Genomic DNA, 17,777 nt, shown 5'->3' on the forward strand with positions numbered 1-17,777 from the left:
TGCTTCCGTGTCCTTACTTATTTTCTGCCCGGTGGATCTATCCTTTGGGGTGAGTGGTGTGTTGAAGTCTCCTAGAATGAATGCATTGCAGTCTATTTCCCCCTTTAGTTCTGTTAGTATTTGTTTCACATATGCTGGTGCTCCTGTGTTGGGTGCATATATATTTAGAATGGTTATATCCTCTTGTTGGACTGAGCCCTTTATCATTATGTAGTGTCCTTCTTTATCTCTTGTTACTTTCTTTGTTTTGAAGTCTATTTTGTCTGATATTAGTACTGCAACCCCTGCTTTCTTCTCGCTATTGTTTGCCTGAAATATGTTTTTCTACCCCTTGACTTTAAGTCTGTACATGTCTTTGGGTTTGAGGTGAGTTTCTTGTAAGCAGCATATAGATGGGTTTTGCTTTTTTATCCATTCTATTACTCTGTGTCTTTTGATTGGTGCATTCAGTCCATTAACATTTAGGGTGACTATTGAAAGATACGTACTTATTGCCATTGCAGGCTTTAAATTCGTGGTTACCAAAGGTTCAAAGTTAGCCTCTTTAGTATCTTACTACCTAACTTAGCTCGCTTATTGAGCTGTTATATACACTGTCTGGAGATTCTTTTCTTCTCTCCCTTCTTATTCCTCCTCCTCGATTCTTCATATGTTGGGTGTTTTGTGCTGTGCTCTTTCTAGGAGTGCTCCCATCTAGAGCAGTCCCTGTAAGATGTCCTGTAGAGGTGGTTTGTGGGAAGCAAATTCCCTCAGCTTTTGTTTATCTGGGAATTGTTTAATCCCACCATCATATTTGAATAATAGTCATGCTGGATACAGTATCCTTGGTTCAAGGTCCTTCTGTTTCATTGCATTTAATATATCATGCCATTCTCTTCTGGCCTGTAGGGTTTCTGTCGAGAAGTCTGATGTTAGCCTGATGGGTTTTCCTTTATAGGTGACCTTTTTCTCTCTAGCTGCCTTTAAAACTCTTTCCTTGTCCTTGATCTTTGCCATTTTAATTATTATGTGTGTTGGTGTTGTCCTCCTTGGATCCTTTCTGTTGGGAGTTCTGTGTATTTCCGTGGTCTGTTCAATTATTTCCTCCCCCAGATTGGGGAATTTTTCAGCAATTATTTCTTCCAAGAGACTTTCCATCCCTTTTCCTCTCTCTTCTTCTTCTGGTACCCCTATAATACGGATATTGTTCCTTTTGGATTGGTCACACAGTTCTCTTAACATTGTTTCATTCCTGTAGATTCCTTTATCTCTCTCTATGTCAGCGTCTATGTGTTCCTGTTCTCTGGTTTCAATTCCATCAATGGCCTCTTGCATCCTATCCATTCTGCTTATAAACCCTTCCAGAGTTTGTTTCATTTCTGCGATCTCCTTTCTGGCATCTGTGATCACCCTCCGGACTTCATCCCATATCTCTTGCGTATTTCTCTGCATCTCTGTCAGCATGTTTATGATTTTTATTTTGAATTCTTTGTCAGGAAGACTGGTTAGGTCTGTCATCTTCTCTGGTGTTGTCTCTGTGATCTTTGTCGGCCTGTAGTTTTGCCTTTTCGTGGTGATAGGAATAGTTTACAGAGCTGGGACGAGTGACGGCTGGACGAACTTCCCTTCTTGTTGGTTTGTGGCCTTCCTCTCCTGGGAGAATAGCGACCTCTAGTGGCTTGTGCTGGGTAGCTGCGTGCAGATAGGGTTTCTGCTTCCTGCCCGGCTGCTGTGGAGTTAATATCCGCTGTTGCTGTGGTCGTGGCCTGGCTCGGGCCGCTGCTCCAAAGTGGTGGAGTCACGTTGGAGGGGGAGCGGCCAGGAGGCTGTTTATCTCCGTAAGGGGCCTCCGTGCTCCCTGCAGGCCAGGGGATTAGAGTAACCAGAGATCCCCGGATTCCCTACCTCTGGATTAAGTGTCCCGCCTTGCCCCTTTAAGACTTCCAAAAAGCACCTGCCAAAACAAAATGACCACAAAAAAAAATTTTTTTTAATTAAAAAAAAATAATAATAAATAAAAAATGGCCGCTCGTTTTTCTTTATTCTCCGGCGCCAGCCTCAGGCATCTGCTCACCGGTCTTGCTGCCCTGTTTCCCTAGTTTTGGGGTCCCTATCCCTTTTAAGACTTCCAAAAAGCGCTCGCCAAAACAAAACAGCAATAAAAAAAAAAATGGCTGCTCGCTTTTCTTATGTCCTCTGGTGCCAGGCCTCCGGTACCCGCTCACCGTTCTTGCTGCCCTGTTTCCCTGTTATCCAGGGCCCCGCGCATGCACTGTGTCTGCGCTCAGGTCTGGATGGGGGGGGCTGGGTGTTCAGCAGTCCTGGGCTCCTTCTCCCTCCCGTTCTGCCTATTCTTCTTCTGCTGGGAGCTGGGGGGAGGGGCGCTCGGTTCCCGCTGGGCTGGGGCTTGTATGTTACCCCCTTTACGAGGCACTGGGTTCTCGCAGGTGTGAATGTGGTCTGGATGTTGTCCTGTGTCCTCTGGTCTTTATTCTAGGAAGAGTTGTCTTTGTTATATTTTCATAGATATATGTGGTTTTGGGAGGAGATTTCCGCTGCTCTACTCATGCCGCCATCTTGGCTCCCTCACCGTCACTTGATTCTTAATTCATATTTATATCCTATCATTTAATACAATACGTTGTAAATAGTATCTATCAAATGAATTTGTAGTATTACATGGATTTTTCATGGACATTAAAAGATACTCTTTATTGATACTGTCCCAGGGTCTGTATTTCATTTACTGTTTCTTATTTCTATTTTCATCCCCAACTACTTTCTAGCTAAACAGTGTTTATATTTACTACTGGTGGAAAGTTTTTATTCAGCCCCCTTTATTCCTGCAGATATATGTAATTATACAGTACCTGGTGGAAAGAGGTCAGAAGGTTACTGAAAAGAAAAGAAAACCTGTTAGGAGACTATTAGGTATATGTTTAATACATCATTTCTCAGTTCCTTTAGACCCTCATTGTATAATTTGAGTCAGCCTGATTGAAGGATTCTGCCTTCATAATGTAATGCCTTTTGTGTTTAGAACTGCCTTGGTATATCTGCTTGGTTGTTTTTCTCTTCCATTAGTCACCAGAGCACAGAGATCCAGACAAGAGGGTAAAATATACACTCCTTTAGTTAAAATCTTCCTACTGCAGATAATCTTGGTTCCATGAGTACTCTGTCCTGTCTTTTTATCTGTGATAAAAGGCAGAAATTTTTTCTTTTTTCTTTTCCTCTTTTTGAGTTTCACTTCTTAAGGCCTTTGTGTTTTTTCCTGTCATATGTTTTATATTTGACAAAAGGCAAAAAAGGCACTCAAGATTCCTAGTCAAATTCTGAATAAAATATAATAAACATTATTTTAAATTCCATAGCTGAGCTTATAAAACATGTAAGGAAATTCCTCAGGGGCAAAAAATGAAGAGGGAATTGAAAACCAAAGTGGTAGTTAGTTCATAAATAATGCTATGGCTGCATTGTATAACTAACAGACTTCAGTTTTAACAGTCATACAGAACAGGAGACTTTGCTATCTCCCTCCATAAAGTTAGCTAGGTTGGTCAAAGGTTGCCACATCATTGAAAAGATGATCTAGAAAAATATCTGTCCAGTGATGTAGATGTCAAGGAAGTTTGTCCATACCGTGTGAGCTTTGATTTAAACATTCTTTTTTTCTGATAATTTGTTACAACGGACTTAACTCTTGTAACTTTGGCTTAAAATGTCCCTCTTGCTCTGCAATCTAGGAAACCCAAAGCCGGAAATTATAAAGTAGTTCTGAATCAGTGATGGTCCTGTTGTTGTGCAGCTTTGCCTGGGGAGGGGTCTCCCTGTGCACTAGGTGAAACCTCAACCTGGATGGGCAAAGGTTCTTGACCTTGATTGAGAAAGAATTCTCTAACAGGTCAGACAAGAGTAGGTAAAGGAATTCATTTAAGCGAGAGTAGCAGCAAGGGGCAGCAGCCACGCAGGCTGCAGAGGGCAAGGAAGAACAGGGGGAAGAAATGGAAGCTCATTGGATTCCTGCTCAGCATAGGGCAAATCCTGACCCAACTCCGGGAGTGAGATTATGTTCTGAGAACTTCCCAAAGGCAAAGAAAGGAAATTTGCGGGCAGGCTATTAAAGAGCATGATCGTGCAGCTGCAGTGCTTCACCCAGGAGACGGGAACGTGCAAGCCCAAATCCAATATCTCAGTAGCCCATCCCGGCTTGTCTGAAGTAGAACAGAGAGAGAAGACCAGTTCTCAAGTCCAGAAAATTGAATGAAGTAGCAAAGTAAAAAAGATGCTTAATGGGGTTTGTGGGGGGACTTGGTGAAGGGGGAAGCCTAGTAAACATAATGTTCTTCATGTAATTGTAGATTACTGATACCAAAATAAAAATATATGTATATAAAAATAAAAGATGCTTACTACTGGAAGAGTGCAGAGGTAAAACACAGTAAGTTGAGCATTTAGAAGTCTTTATTTAAGGCAAAGTACACATTCAAAGAAAGGGGAGTGCGGGCAACCTCAGTGAGGAGGTGTGCTTAAGGGTTTACAATTCTGTCTTTTCAGGCTTTCAGGAATGGGGCAAAAGGGGAAATGCTGTGTAGGCTTGACATGTAGTCTCATTATGTCTGTCCCCAATGAGAGACATTGTATCATCATCCATAGTCCTCTAGATATTCTGTAAGATAAACTTAGCACAAGGAATTTCTTGATCCTCTTCTCCAAGATAGTAGTTATTCTCAAGCAGTGGGAACATACCATTTAGGACTCCTTTTCCTGTCTTAAGATAGGGTTGGTTGTTTAATTACCATAAAATTTGTTATGAATCTTACCTCCTAACTCCCTGGTTTTTAAAATGTAATCTTACTTAGCCTTAAGATGGAGTCCCTCCTGTTTTTACTATACTACTTATATATCGGCATTTTCATCATAGGCAAGAAAAATTGATCATGATACTTATCCCATGTCCCTACTGTATCTCTGTCTTAACAGTGTCAGGCTGAAGCAAATGCAAAACTTTCCTGTAGAAATAACCTCAGTCTAGGCCACACAGGATTCCCATGGGTAAAGGTGCCCTAAAGATTTGTTTTGTAAAAGTAGGGCTTTTTAAAAATACAGTCATTGAAATTTAAAACTCAGTGGACAATACCAATTCTAGAATGGATAAATTGTGGTATAGTCATATGATGGAATACTGTAAAGCAATGGCAATGAATAAATTGCTCCTACACACAAGATCATGGTTGAATAAAGATAAACTGGATGAAGGAAGCCAGATACAAAAAAATACATATGATTACATTTATATAGAGCTAAAACCCCTAACATATGACGTTAGAAGTTATGGTAATCTTTGAGGAAGAAGGAAGTGAGAGTGATTAGGAGGGGGAGGATGTGGGAGGATTCTAGAGTGCTGGTAATACTACATTTCTTGATCTGGATGGTGGTAACATGGGTGTTTCACTTTGTCATAATTAATTGAGTTGATGTTTTGTTTACTTGCTCAGTCTTATAGAAAGCAGGAAAGGAAAATGTGATAAATATCATAGTAAAGATAGAATGAATAGAAAGCATAGTAAAAGATGGCAGAAATAGATCTAAATGTATCAGTAATTGTACTAAAGTAAATGAATTACACTTACAGTTGAAAGACAGATCGGGAACCTAGCTGCCATGCTATGAGAAGCCCAAGCAAGATGGAAAGGCCCATCTGAGTTCCCTGTCAATGGCCAGCATCAATTGCCAGCCATGTGAGTGAAGGAGTTATTTTGGGCATGAGAGTCTCAGCAGACGTCATATGGAGAAAAACCCAGGCACCAGGCTTATGGATCCAGTCTGGCCATCTTCAGCCATTAGACAGCCACTCTACTTGAGGCCTCATATATCATGGAGCAGACACAAACCGTTCCTATTGTACCTCTGAATTCCTGATGCTCAGAAATTATGAGCATAATAAAATGGTTGAAGTTCTGTGCCGTTAAGTTTTGAGGTAGTTTGTTTGAAGCAATAAATAATTGAAACAGAATTTACTACCGGAAGTGAAGTGATGCTATAATGTAAACTGTGAATTGGCTTTGGGACTTGGTGGTGGGTGGAAGCTGTTAATGTAGGCTTGAACACAGTGAGAAAAGTATATTGGAGACTGGATAAAAGGAAACTTTTGTTAAATAGTGGTGCAAGGTTTGTTAGCACTATTATGTGTGGTAACATGGAAGATAAGAAATGTAGCTAATGAATTCAATTTCTCTAAAGAGATTTTGAGATAGTGTGAAAAGTATTACGTACCTACTTCTAGCTTCCTGTGATAAGGTATAGAGAGATGAATGAGCTAAAAAAATGAACTATTCAATTTTTAAGCAGAACTTAAAGGGGAAATATTTCCAACCCAGGATCATTGTGTTAGAAAATAACTTTTTCTCATTCCCACTTGCTGAGGATGGGCAGTGACTTTTAAAGAAATGGCTTCAGAGCAAAGATACAGTTCAAGATGCTGCCAATAAAATATGGCCTCAAAGTAAAGATCTCAAGGGGGCAACTGTAAATCCCTTTGTGAAGGCAATGCCTCATAGAACCTTTCAGATAGATTAAAAAGATGTCTAAAGATATTAAGGGAATACCTCTTAGACCCTCTGTTTTAAACAATAAGGCTTCTAAGGATCTTAAAAGGTGTTTTCTTACAATAGCCTCACATAGAACTTAAGACAGAGAAGGTGGGTATGACTCTGTCTACTGGGGTGAACCTATGAAATAAGGTTAATAGAAAATCTATAAGGTTTTTAATAAATTGTACTAAAAGAAGCAACTTCAGCTTGGATTAAAAGGAATAGGAACAGTAAAAAATGAAAACAGGCCTTTGGACTTCCAACCATCTACACTGAAGAAGCAGGCTGAGAAGTTTACTCTTTTGCAACCATTAGCCATCTCTTATGTTAAATGAAAGATGACTCAGAGGGTGGAGCCAAGACTTCTAGAGAAATACTCTCAGGTAGTAGGACTAGGTTGTAATTAAGGAACTGGTGACGTGTCTGATTAATTTGCAGAATTGCTATGGAACAGTAAGTGCTGTGTGTCTCTTGTTCCTTCCTCCTTTTCTTCATATTTTGACTGAGAATGTCTATATTTTGGTTATCCTTAGTTAGTCTCACTATTGTACATTTGTATGTTGGGTGTGTGGGAGCAGATAATTTGTCTCTCTATTCAGATCAAGAGGAGCTATACTCCAGTAGCTGTCCCTGAGGAACTGCATTTGAGGAGCCTCAATCACACCTGGACCTGAATTAGATATCAAGATTCTGGACATCAAGCTGATGCCATAATGAGATGATACTTTTGAAGGTCTTAGGAGAGGGTGAGTGTATTTTGCATGTGGGAGGGACTTGTTGGGGCCAGAGGGTGGTATATGATAGCTTGTCTCCAAAGTGGCCATCATCAGTTTCTTTCCTTCTTGCCATTCAGAGGTGGAGTCTGTTTTTCTCCTCCCCTTAAATCTGGGCTGGCTTTAGGAACTTGCTTGACCAAATGAGTGTGACTTTCTGGGACTTCTGAGGCTAGGCCACACGAAGTCTTGCAGCTTCTGCCTATGCCTCTTAGGATATTCACTCTTAGATCTCAGCCACTATGCTGTGAGAAACCCAGGGCAGATGGAGAGGATACATGTAGGCACTGGTTAAAGTCCCAGTGAGATACCAGCAAACAGCCAGCAGCGACTGTCAGCCATGTGAGTGTGTGAAGGAACCATGTTGGAGAGTCCAGCCATAGTGAACACCTGGAGAAGAGCTGAGGTCTCAGACCAATAGCTCCTGTTGAGACATTCCAGCCATCTGCATCTATTCAAGTCATTCCATCTAAAATCCCAGACACTGTGGATCAGAGAGACAGACATGCTGTCTCTGCTGTGCCCTGCTAGAATTTCTGGCCCACAGAATTCAACCATGCGAATAATAAAATGATTGCTGTTTACCACTAAGTTTTGGGGTAGTTTTTTATGCGGTAATAGATAACTGGAACATTGTCATGTTGAATAGAAAATATCCAGCTCTTTGCAATTTATAAAAGGCATATTTTATAAAAAATAAAGAATTCGAGAGATTGAAAGTGAAGATAGGGAAAAATGTTCTAAAAGAAAGCTGGTATAGCAGGGTAATAGTAGGCAAAATTAACTTGAAGGTACAAATCATTATTAGAGTTAAAAATCTTCACAAAAAATTAAAAAAGGAATAATTAACCAAGAAGCTATCTATAATAATTCTAAATCACTGTGCATCCAATAGTATGGCCTCAAAATAGATAGAATACAGATAGAATACAAAATGCATAGATAGAATTCAGGAAGAAATATATAGATATAATTATAGGAAAATCTTGATAAATTTGCAAAGCAGGAAATTTCAACATACCTTTCTCAGTAATTGATGGCCAAACAGACAAAAAATTTGAGATTTAAACAAATGACCACCAAGCTTGATTTGGTGGGCCTTTACAGAACTCTGCATCTAATAGGTGAGAATATACTTTTTTAAGCAGTTTTTAAAAAATGGAACACATACTGAATTCATAAAGCAAGTCTCAAAAAAAAACCATTGGGTTTTATGCAGATTATATTTTCTCAGTTCAGTTAAGATTGAAATTAAAACAAAAGGTGACCAAAATAACTTTGTATATTTGGAAATTTAAAAGCACACTTATAAGTAACTCACTCATAGGTCAAAGAAATAAAGCCAACTTACCAAAACTGACTCAAGAAGGAATAAAAACCTGAATAGACCTATAATCATTAAATGTATTGAGTTAGTAAAAAACCTACCCAATAGAAAGGAGGCACAGATTGAATTTTTAAGTTTATTATAAAAATATAATTGACATAAATACAAACTGTACATATTTAAAGTGTACCATTTGTTAAGTTGTAACCCATAGGTCTATATCCTTGAAACTGTCACAATTAAGATAAAGAACATATCCATTGCCTGTAAAAGCTGCTCCTTTTACCACCTAACCTCATCCCTAGGCAGTCACTGATCTGCTTTATGTTACAGTAGATGAGTGTGCATTTTCTAGCAAGCTATGTAAGTGGAATAATACAGTATATACTCTCTTTTTGGGGAGTGGAGCTGTTATGCTTCTTTCACTTAACATTGTTATTTTGAGATTCATCCATGTTGTTGAGTGGTCAAAGGTTCGTTCCTTTTCATTGCTTAGTAGTATTCCATTGCATGGGTAGACCACACTTTGGTTTTCACTTACTGATAGACATTTGGGTTATTTCCATTTTGGAACTGTTATAAATAATGCTGCTTGAACATTTGTGTGCAAGTGGTTGTAGATTTAAGCTTTCATTCCTCTTTGTTAATCTAGCTGTGTAATAGTTGGATCATGTAAGTGTATGTCTCACTTTTAAGTAACTGCCAAACTGTTTCCAAAGTGGTTTTGCCATTTTATATTCCCACCAGCAGTATTAAATTCCTCCACATGCTTGTCAACATTGGTGTGGGCAGTCTTTACTTTTAGCCACTCTAATAAGTGTATAGTGGTAAAAGCATATAGTTGAGTTTTGCTTTATTAATGTATTTAACAATTTCTGTCTTTCAGTTGACTTGTTTGGATACTTTATATTTAAAATAGTTATTGATATGCTTAGGTTTAAATCTACCATCTTACTATATGTTTTCTATTTGTCCCATCTATTCTAGTTTCATTTTTCCTTTCTGTCTTATTTTGGATTAATTAATTACTTTTATCCATCTCTCCTATTTGTTTGGCTTGATTGTTTTGTTTTAATGGTTGCTTTGTGATACACTTTTTCAGCTTATCAGTTTGCCTTTAAGTTATGTTATCTCACTTCACCTGTAGTATAATAAGCTTACAATAAACTAAGGAAAAAGGAAGAAAGTTTGCAATAGTTCTTAGACAATAAAAGAAATACTCTCAGCCTGTGCTAATTTTGTCATTTTCTTCTTTTATCATGGACCCCACACAATCTTGTTGTTATTATTTTTATCAACAGTAAACTATCTTAGAAAGAGATTTACATAATCAAAAAACCTTATGTAAGTACCCATGTACTTATGTACTTATTCTTTCTGGTGCTCTTCATTCTTTGCACAAATTCAGGTTTTCATCTGGTATTTTCCTTCCGCCCAGAGGATTTATTTTAACATTTTTTCTATTGTGGGCCTGCTGATAATGAATTCTTTTATGTATCTGAAAATGTCTTTATTTCACCTTTGTTTTTAAAAGATACTTTTTGCTGCGTATAGAATTCTAGGTTGACAATTTTCCTTTTTTTCATCACTTTAAAGCTGTTGCTTCACTGTTGACTTTCTTGCATTATTTCTGATGAGAAATCTGTGGTCATCCTTACCTTTGCTCCTCTATACATAATATGCCTTTTTCTTGCTACTTTTAAGATTGTCTTTATTATCAGTGGTTTGAACAATTTGTTGTGTTATTGATGTAGTTTTCCTTTTGTTCTTGGGGTTCATTGAACATATTGGACCTATGGGTTTATTGTTTTTTTATCAAATTTGTCCGTCATATTTTCAAATATTTTTCTTTCCCTTTTCCCTCTCCTTCAAGGAACTCAAAATACATATATATTAGGCTGCTTAACATGTTCCCACAACTCACTGATGGTCTTTTCCCCCCTTTTTTCCTCTCCAGTTCACTTTGGATAGTTTGTTCTTTTTGGGTTTAGTTCACTCATCTCTTTATTTGGTTTTGTCTGATCTGCTGTTAATCCTATCCTGTGTATTTTTCATCTCAGATATTGTACTTTTTATCCCTAGAAGTTTGATTTATACATATATTTTCATATCTCCCATGTTTCTGCTTAGTTTTTTAAACACAAAATACAGGTATAATAACTGCTTTAGTGCCCTTGTCTGCTAATTCTAACGTGTGTCAATTCTCTGTTGGTTTCAGCTGATTGATTTTTCTCCTCCTTATGGGTCATATTTTCCTGCGTCTTTTGCATGTCTGATAATATTTGCTTGGATCCTAAACATTGTGATTTTTACCTTCTTGGATACTAGGTTTTTTTTTCCCTTTGTTCTGTATCACAGCTAAGTTATTGATACAGTTTGACACTTTCTTGTCTTGCTTTTAAGATTTGTTTGGTAGGGCCAGAGCAATTTTCCATCTTGGGTAATTATTCTCTAAGACCCTCTGAATACCTCACCCAGTGCTCTGTAAATTAATGGGGTTTTCCATTCTGGTTGATAGGAACAGGCATTATTCCTGTTCTGTTTGATTGCCAGTTATTATTTCCTCGAATCCTTTGAATGGTTCCTTGCATGCAATCACTGATCAGTACTCTGCTGAATACTTTCGGGGTGCCCACCACCTATCTCCAGAGTGTTCTCTCTGTTCAGCCCTCTCTTCTCCAGCACTCTGTCTTGCAAACTCTATCTGCCTTGGGTCTCCCCTTACTCTCAGCCCAATCTCTTCAACTAAAATAATCTGCTGGACTCTACCTGGGTCCCATCTCCTTCAACTGTGTCCTACAACTGGTCTCAAGGTACTGAGCTGAAGCATTCATAGAAGGCACCTCACTTGTCCTGTCTTTTAGGGATCACTACTATCCTATACTCATTGCCTGATGAGTAATGTCTTCAAAACCGTTGTTTCATATATCTTGTCTGTTTGTTTGTCTCAGGCAGGTAGATAAATAGTATACGTGTACTCCATATGTGGCTGGAAATGGAAGTTACCTATTTTCTTTACTTTTTTTATGTGCTTAAAATGTTTTGTGATAAATACATAAGCCAAACAGGTATTTTTTTCAAAGGTTAAGTAGTGACTAGAATTTCCCAGACTTGAGTTAAACTTCATCTTCTTTTCCTCAAAGATTTCAAGAGAAGTTTTATATTTTGGTTGTTTTTTAGATGATTCCTATTGTATTGATTGTAGTAGAGTTCAGTGGTTATCTTTAAAACAAAGACATTTATTATGTTCCATGATAGTATGAATAGAGCAATGCTTCTTGTACTACAGGCCCTCAGACTTGAACTCAGTACACTATCTTATAAATTAGCTTCCAAATAGCATCAGGTGGCCATTTTTTACTTTAAAACCAGTCTATTAATCTGGTCTTATTTGATCTTGTGACCTCAGGAGACAAACCTCCCAGAAATAGAATAAAGAAGTGTTTTATACCCTGAGGCTTTAAAAAACAAAATGAAGATCCAAATATTAAAACCATTTTAAAATCTTTAAACCCTTCTACAATGGAGTCATTTAAAAAAAAAAAAGGAAGTACTGTCCTCTAGCCTAGTTAATGAATTCTTTAATTTTTAGTACTACTTTATTATAAATAATTTATTTCTAAGACTTCCTGGGGTTGGAAGACTGTGTTTTAGTTGAGTAGATTAAGGGAGGTGATGAGAACATGGGTTCTGTTGACAGAAGTAACACAGGAAAGAAAAATATGGGATTGGGGTAGATTTTGAGTAGAGAGTGATTCTGAAGTTAAGATGAGGGAGTTTGTCAATCTTTTCGGAGAGGATTTAGGGTAATCTGACAAAAAAAGTGAGAAATAGGAAAACTCATCATCTAGGGGGAATAGAAAAAGCCTGGAATAGCTCTTTGGGGGACATCCTGAGGCGACATGATGCTCACTTTTCTGAGGATGAGGATGAGGAATCCTCTTGGAGAATTCTAGCATGCTGCTTTTAGTCTTTCTGTTTTCTATGTTCACTATACAATTGTTGATTAATTGAAAAGGAGAGAGAATGAAAGAACTTTTTTTTCAAAACAGGAAAGTATATCAAGAAATAAATTCAAATCATTAGTTTCACTTATTTTTGGAAAACTGGAATAGTGTGTTTTTATTGTTTTTATTGTATCAATTTATAGAAATATAACTCTAGGAAGGTAGACAAATTTCAAATGTCTTCCACAATATTTTTGTAAAGGTGAAATCCAGTTAAAATGCCTTGGAGTATAAAAGATTAGAAGACATGATACAGAAGAATTCAGTGCTGCTAAGGGATTAGTAAAGATGGGACAGCCAACTCCGGGTATTTGCATTTATATATATGTTTGTAAGTATGTATTTACAGCTAGCATAAGCTATCTTCTTTTCTTTCTGTCCCATCTGTGGCCTTGAGTCATTCCTTCAAGAGCTCACCCAAGTTTATTGACTGAATTAAATTTCAGCATTTCAGTATAAGAATTGAGCAAAGATAAGTGCATAGAGATTCCTAATGGAAAATCATGAGGCAAGGAAATGAACAGCTTTCTGTGTCCTGAGATGACCAGCCTTCCTACCGTGACCAGGAAGGATTGCTTTGCTAAAGTCTTCCCATGGTGCCAGGGAACTGGGATTGAATAACCTCCAGTTTTGGCAAGTCTTAATGAAAAGGAAAAAAGGACACAGAAGGAAGAATTTAGGTCCTTGGACTTAGTGCCGTCTTCCCTCCAAAGGGAAATGTTCTTCCTGACTTTGTAGAATGCAGTGATTAAAATTCTTCATATCCTTTTATAATTGTGAGCAGTAATCCATTCTGTCTTTAAGCCAGGATACACACCCACAAACCCAAATAAATTCTAGGTATGTCAAACCAACTAGTTTTAGAACACAGTGTCCCCTGTAAGGTGAAAATGAAAGAAATGAGGCTATACAACATAAATGTAATGGTAATTTGAGGTGATGTAGTGACCAACATAACCAGACAGAATTGTGTGTGTTCTAGAGCAGTGATTCTCAAACTTTTTGGTCTCAGGACTCCTTTACACTCTTAAAACTTGAAGATTGCAAGAGCTTTTGTGTATGTGGATTGTATCTATTAGTATTTACTGAATTATAAATTAAAACTAATAAATTTACTCAAGATAACACTGATAAACATATTATGTGTTACTTTTAAAACTGAGAAAGTTAGTAACTTCGAAATGGATCAAAGACCTGAATGTAAGTCATGAAACCATAAAACTCTTAGAAAAAAACATAGGCAAAAATCTCTTGGACATAAACATGAACAACTTCTTCATGAACAAAAGGGAAGGGAAACAAAAGCAAAAATGAACAAGTGGGACTATATCAAAATGAAAAGCTTCTGTACAGCAAAGGACACCACCAATAGAACAAAAAGGCATCCTACAGTATGGGAGAATATATTCCTAAATGACAAATCCGATAAAGTGTTGACATCCAAAATATATAAAGAGCTCACATACCTCAACAAACAAAAAGCAAATAATACAATTAAAAAATGGGCAGAGGATCTGAACAGACACTTCTTCAAAGAAGAACTTCAGATGACCAACAGACACATGAAAAGATGCTCCACATCGCTTATCACCAGAGAAATGCAAATTAAAACCATAATGAGATATCACATCACACCAGTAAGGATGGCCAACATCCAAAAGACAAACAACAACAAATGTTGGCGAGGTTGTGAAGAAAGGGGAACCCTCCTACACTGCTGGTGGAAATGTAAATTCGTTCAACCATTGTGGAAAACAGTATGGAAGTTCCTCAAAAAACTCAAAATAGAAATACCATTTGACCCAGGAATTCCACTCCTAGGAATTTACCCTAAGAATAAACTTCTCAAATTCAAAAAGACATGCACCCCTATGTTTATCACAGCACAATTTACAATAGCCAAGAAATGGAAGCAACCTAAGTGTCCATCAGTAGATGAATGGATAAAGAAGATGTGGTACATATATATATATATATATATATATATACACACACAATGGGATATTATTCAGCCATAAGAAGAAAACAAATCCTACCATTTGCAACAACATGGATGGAGCTAGAGGGTATTATGCTCAGTGAAATAAGCCAGGCAGAAAAAGACAAGTATCAAATGATTTCACTAATCTGTGGAGTATAAGAACAAAGAAAAAAACTGAAGGAACAAAACAGCAGCAGACTCACAGAACCCAAGAATGGACTAACAGTTACCAAAGGGAAAGGGACTGGGGAGAGGCTGGGTGGGAAGGGAGGGATAAGGGGGGAATAAAAAAGGGGGGCATTACTAATAGCAGACATAATGTAGCAGAGGTGGGGCATGGGGAGGGTTGTACAACACAGAGAAGACAAGTAGTGATTCTATAGCATCTTACTACGCTGATGGGCAGTGACTGTAATGGGGTATGTGGGGGAACTTGGTGATGGGGGGAGTCTAGTAAACATAATGTTCCTCATGTAATTGTAGATTAATGATACCAGAAAAAAAAAACTGAGAAAGTTGTGTATTTTATTTGCAAATAGTGAACTAAAATTACATGTTAGTATAAATAACATTTTCATGGAGAATAACTGTATTTCCCAAAACAAAAAAAACCTCTAGTAAGAAGAAAAGCATTGTTTTATATATATATATATATATATATATATATATATATATATATATTTTAAATATTTATCTTTATATTTGTCCATGAGCATAGAGAAAGGGGGTAAAAGGATACAGAACAAAACCATTAACATTGATTGCCTTGGGAATGGGGAAAAAAGGAAGATTGTTGGCTTTTTCTGCATACACTGGCACTTGTTTTATTGTTGCAACAAGTAGGTCCTGCTTTTGTAGCTTGAAAGGAAAGTTCAATAACTAGTAGTAGAAATAAAATGAAAGAGAAGCCCTGGATGATACAGCCTTAGGGTCAAACATCTATAGACAAGCAGACCTTTTATACTGCCACTGGTGACTGCCTCCTTAGTATAACTCCTGAGCATACTATAGAAAAATTCATTTACTTTTCTGTGCTTTGAGGGACTTTTTTTTCAGCATTAAAATTATTTTTAGTATTTTTTTAATATTGTTAATGTACAATTAATTGAACATTATGATTACTTGTTTTATATTTTTGAAAATCTTTTTGATGCCTGGCTTTATTAAAAACAGCTTGAATTTCATATCTGTTTTTGTATTTAATCTGTTGCATTGCCATACATCACATATCCTCTGAAAAACTCCACTGTACACTTACAAGATAATGAGAGTAAAAGAGGCAAATGTCATCTTAGTATCAGGAAAACACTTTTGATCTCAAGTACCACCTAAAAGTGTCTTGTTACCCTTCAGGGATTTCTGAACAGGGGTTCTGGACAGTTTGGTTTCCTAACTGAGGATAGGGGAAAAAGAAACATAAGAGTTAGCACCACAGGGTAAAGCAAAATTTTTCATGTGTTTAATCAGTACTGGCCGTTTAACCTAGCTATTAAGCAGATAACACCCAGTCTCCAGAACTGAAGTGGGCCATACAGCCAGAACTTCCAAGCACTGAACAAGAGTCAATCCAGTTCATGTGCTTTTTAAAAGTAGTTGTTACTTAATGTTTCTGTAGGCTATTGTTAACCAGTGGGAGAAGAAAACTGAACCAGAACCCTGAGGAAGAACCAAAGAATTTAGAGATAAAAATGAATTTAAAAATAATCCTAGTTACAGAATTCCAGACTTTCAGATATGAAAAGTACCTGAGAGGTCATCTAATCTAATCCTTAGGCTTTATGATAATTATAACTAGTACTTGTGATATGTAGGCTAAGTGCTTTACATACAGCCCTGCCCCTCATCATTTTTATCTTTATTGTCTTTTTATTTTTACAATTTTTAAGGTATTATTGATATGTACTCCTATGAAAGTTTCTCGTGAAAAATAATGTGGTTACTACATTCACCCATGTTATTGAGTCCCCCCCCGATACCCCATCAGTGTAGTAAGATGCCACAGAGTCACTACTTGTCTTCTCTGTGTTATTCTGTCTTCCCCATGATCCCCCCTGCACCATGTGTGCTAATCATAATACCCCAATCCCCTTCCCCTTTCCTCGCCCACCCCTCCCCTTTGGTAACTGTGAGTTTGGGTTCTGTGAGTCTGCTGCTGTTTTGTTCCTTCAGTTTTTTCTTTGTTCTTATACTCCATGGTTGAGTGATCACTTGGTACTTGTCTGTCACTGAGCATAATACCCTCTAGCTCCATCCATGTTGTTGCAAATGGTAGGATTTGTTTTCTTCTTATGGCTGAATAATATCCCATTGTGTATATGTACCACATCTTCTTTATCCATTCATCTACTGATGGACACTTAGGTTGCTTCCATTTCTTGGCTATTGTAAATTGTGCTGTGATAAACATAGGGGTGCATGTCTTTTTGAATTTGAGAAGTTTATTCTTAGGGTAAATTCCTAGGAGTGGAATTCCTGGGTCAAATGGTATTTCTATTTTTAGTTTTTTGAGGAACCTCCATATTGCTTTCCACAATGGTTGAACTAGCTTACATTCCCACCAGCAGTGTAGGAGGGTTCCCCTTTCTCCACATTCTCGCCAGCATTTGTTCTTAGTCTTTTCGATGCTGGCCATCCTTACTGGTGTGAGGTGATATCTCATTGTTGTTTTAATTTGCATTTCCCTGATGATTAGTGATGTGGAGCATCTTTTCATGTGTCTGTTGGCCATCTGAATTTCTTCTTTGGAGAACTGTCTCTTCATATCCTCTGCCCATTTATTATTTGGGTTATTTGCTTTTAGGGTGTTGAGGCGTGTAAGTTCTTTATGTATTTTGGATATTAACCCCTTGTTGGATATATCATTTACAAATATACTGTCCCATACTGTAGGATGCCTTTTTATTCTGCTGATGGTGTCCTTTGCTGTACAGAAACTTTTTAGCTTTATGTAGTCCCATGAGTTCATTTTTGCTTTTGTTTCCCTGGCTTGAGGAGATGCATTCAGGAAGAAGTTGCTCATCCTCATATTCAGGAGATTTTTGCCTGTGTTTTCTTCTAAGAGTTTAATGGTTTCATGACTTACATTCAGGTCTTTGATCCATTTTGAGTTTACTTTTG

The 17,777-nt window shown here is 37.5% G+C and overlaps 1 protein-coding gene across 4 annotated transcripts in view; it reads left to right on the forward strand.

The window, feature by feature from the left end:
• The window catches only part of AHCYL2 (adenosylhomocysteinase like 2), a 198,876-nt gene that overhangs the window by 35,469 nt on the left and 145,630 nt on the right, over window positions 1–17,777 (forward strand). For 2 of the 4 annotated variants that reach the window (XM_057504754.1, XM_057504755.1), the window contains exon 2: window positions 7,172–7,318. The exons of the other annotated variants lie outside the window; for them this stretch is intronic. The gene's annotated coding sequence lies outside the window, so the exon portion shown is untranslated. The remainder of the gene's footprint in view (window positions 1–7,171; window positions 7,319–17,777) is intronic. 4 annotated transcript variants of the gene reach the window in all.

Source organism: Manis pentadactyla, chromosome 7 (assembly GCF_030020395.1).
Source record: "Manis pentadactyla isolate mManPen7 chromosome 7, mManPen7.hap1, whole genome shotgun sequence".
Classification (NCBI taxonomy): domain Eukaryota; kingdom Metazoa; phylum Chordata; class Mammalia; order Pholidota; family Manidae; genus Manis; species Manis pentadactyla.